We start from the raw sequence: 3,827 nt of genomic DNA on the forward strand, positions 1-3,827 counted from the left end.
TTTCCCCTTCTGTTTTGCCCACACCCTTTTCAGGCTTAGAGAGATGAAGTAACTTGCTCAAGTCTGATTCTCTATCTCTAATTAACTAAGCCTGGCCCCTAGGAGCCCGCTCGTTCACCTCAGTCTGCCGCCTGTTGTAATGCATGAACATTAATTACTGGGAGCAATTTGGACATTTTGTTTCCCATTTTTCTAGTCCTTTCCTTAACGCTTTATATTCACAAAAATTTGCTCAGAACCATCCTAAAGAGGGAGGTTGCTAGAAATAGCAGGGCCTCTGTCTTGTATTTAAGTTCTGATCTAGTAAGAGTCGGATCTAATAGCAGGCCTTTAGTGGTACTAACGAAGGAAGTCCAAGGTTTGCACCTCAAGGAAAAATGGCTTAAACATTAAGTCTTAAAGTATGACAAGTGGAGAAAATAGCTAAAGGATAACTCTTAGATCCTGTCTACGCTCTCACTCAATTTGGGAAACCTCAGCGGGACATAGCAAATTTGTATGTCCCTTGTACATTGGAATACTACTCAGCAGTAAAAATGAATGAACCACTTATGCACACAACAGGGTTGAATCTCAAAATCATTTCATTGAGCCAAAGAAGCCAGACCACAGAAGAGTGCATGCAGAGAGAAATCAGATCAGTGGTTATTTGAGGAAGGGAGGGAGTCTGTTGGCAAAGGAGTCTGAGGGAACTTTCTGGGAGATGAAAATGTGTCTCGATTGACAATGGTGTGTATTACAGAGTGCATGCCTTTGTCAAAAAATGGATCTAATTGTACATTTGCATACACTGTATGCAAATAATACCTTAATAAGTTTTTTATCTTGAATTATATGGGGTAATAATTCTTTTTTTTTACCAATTTATATCTGTTAAAAGTACATAACAGGCCAAAAAAGAAAACTTACATGTTAGAAAAAGATCTAATAAAGTGCTGCACACATGGTAAGCACTCAATAAAAATATTATTTACGATGAATGGCTATGCAAGAGTAGTTCATTACAAAGACTTCTTTGCTTACAAGATGCCTCCTTTCAGCCCACAATATAGTCAAATTCAGCACTGTGTATAAGATTAAAGTTTCCCAGCCCGATATAAATATTTTCAGTAATCTTCTCTTCCATCAATCCAGTTATACAGCCTTTACATGGGAGTACAGTAAATAAAATCAATACATTTTATTACTTTGGCACCAGCAACTGTTACTACGCCCAGATTCAAAGGCATAGGTTGTCTGCAATGTTGATCCAAACTTTAGGGAGCTCTTTCTGAGGCAAGTGCACTGCTGTAATTTTGTATGAATAAGAAAAGCTATCCTTAAATCTTAAGGATTCCTTAAGTTGAAAAAAATACGTATAAGGGCTATCAGTCTCTCTGTATGATCTCTACTGGATAAATATGGTAGGGGGAGGGGGCACCAGCTAGTCTTCCAAAGAAATAAATTTTCTAAAAATACATAATAGATGAATTTGATATTTCTATAATAAAAAGTGCCCACTACCAAGTCTCAGGCAAATTGGACAAATCACTTAGTAGTACTTACTTTTCTTAATTGTGCTGTTGCTAGCAGTGACTGAGGTCATAATGTATCTGTGACTATCTTCCTTTATTTTTAATATTTTTACTCACTTTAAGGAGTATGACAAAGAAAATTCCTAACCAAAAATGCAAATAAAACTGTAAGCTTCGGGTTAAAAGAAAACAATTTACTGTTAGATTATATCTCCATAACGCTAAAGATGAGTCTGAAAACATTCTTTATCAACAGGAACTCCCCAAATATTTTCAATTGTTTTGCCTCTACAGAATTCACATAAAGAGAAGAAATAAGCAATAAAAGATTATAGGACAACTATCACAGGAAAAGCATGATTTTCTTTTTCAATTTCTAGAAGATAAAATTTTTAAAGGAAAAAAATAGAAATAATGAAAAAGTGAGGGTAACTTAAAAACTGAGGAAGGTTTTAAATCCCTTGACCACATAGAAACATTTTTTGGCCGGGCGTGGTGGCTCACACCTGTGATCCCAGCACTTTGGGAGACCAAGGCGGGCAGATCACCTGAGGTACGGAGTCCAAGACCAGCCTGGCCAACATGGCGAAACTCCATCTTAACTAAAAATACAAAAATTAGCCAGGTGTGGTGGCATGAGCCTGTAATCCCAACCACTCGGGAGTCTGAGGCAGGAGAACCGCTTGAACCCGGGAAGCAGAGATTGCAGTGAGCAGAGATCGTGCCACTGCACTCCACGGTGGGCAGCAGAATGAGTCTGTCTCAAAAAAAAAAAAAAAAAAAAAAAAAAAAAAAAAAAAAAAAAAAAAAAAAAAAAAAAAAAAAAAGGAAAAAAGAAACATTTCCATTTTGTAAGAAAATAATTAGAACTTTCACAATACAAACTTTATTCCAGGAATCTCAAAATGGGATCTCCTGTACCAGCAGCACCCAGAGACTTGTTAGAATTGCACATCCTGGGCCTCACCCAGGCCAACTGAGTCAGAAATTCTAGGGGAGGGACCCAGCATCTGTGTTGAAACAAGCCTTCCAGGTGAGTCTGCTGCAGGGTAAAGTCCAAGAACAACTGACTCATTCCAAAAACATTTGTTGGGAGCTCACTGTGTGCCAGGCTCTGAGAAAAGAATTTGGGATACAAAAATGAAGATTTATCATGATCTGTAGTTTAATTGGTCACCAAAAAAGGAATATTTGCTCACAGTTTTTTGGATACAGGAGAGTTGCCTGGGCACTGCCGAATCACATAGGACCACCATGGATCATGAGGCTGCTATGGAGGTTGGGGCAGTGGTGCTTAGCCACAATCCCCTGGGAGGATTTTTTCACAAACACAAGCCTTGTCCCCCGCCGGGCCTTTGGAATCACAGTCTTTGGGAGTGGGGCTCAGGAAAGTGGTATTTTTGTAATTCCCCTCATTAACTCTGATGTCCACCCTGAATGAATCATGCTGCTGCTGTACAGGCTGTATAGTTGTCTGAGTTCCGTGTTTTTTTCATCACTGCCCTCCCGTCAGCTTCTGCAGGTATGGGCTAGGGCCCACCTGAACTGAGGCACCTATGGCAGCAGTGCTAGGGACAGCGGAAAGGGAGTTTGCACACACGTAAGGGCACATCCACCCGTTCGAACCATGGATCTACTGAGTCAGAATCTTGGACGGCAGGGCTCTGGAGCATGTATCGTTAAAACAAATCCCCTACAGATTTTTAAGCACCCAACAATTTGAAGTGTACCACTTTGTCAAGTCCTCTAAGGAGCTACTTTAACTGGCCATTACAGTCTTGTCCCCAAGAATCTCTCAGAGAACATCCCCTACATTCTTTTGTCTCTTTATATACGTGATAGGAAGTAATAACCCCCACAAAGATGTCCACATCCTAACTCCCTGAATCTGTAAATATGTTATCTTACGTGACAAAAAGAACTTGACAGACAAGATTGAGAATTTGTGGTAGGGCCAAGCATGGTGGCTCACGCCTGTAATCCCAACACTTTGGGAGGCCGAGGCACGTGGATCACCTGAGGTCAGGAGTTCCAGACCAGCCTGGCCAATATGGCGAAACCCCATCTCTACTAATACAAAAATTAGCTGGGCATGGTAGCACACACCTGTAATCCAAGCTACTTTGGAAGCTGAGGCAGGAGAATCACTTGAACCTGGGAGGCAGAGGTTGCAGTGAGCCGAGATTGCACTACTGCACTCCAGCCTGAGCAACAGAGCTAGACTCCATCTCAAAAAAAAAAATTTGTGGTGGATGATTGATTCTCCTGGATCATCTGGGTGTGCCCAATGTAGTGAGAAAGATCCTTATAAGA

The sequence above is a fragment of the Cebus imitator genome, unplaced genomic scaffold (assembly GCF_001604975.1).
Source record: "Cebus imitator isolate Cc_AM_T3 unplaced genomic scaffold, Cebus_imitator-1.0 Scaffold268, whole genome shotgun sequence".
Taxonomy (NCBI): domain Eukaryota; kingdom Metazoa; phylum Chordata; class Mammalia; order Primates; family Cebidae; genus Cebus; species Cebus imitator.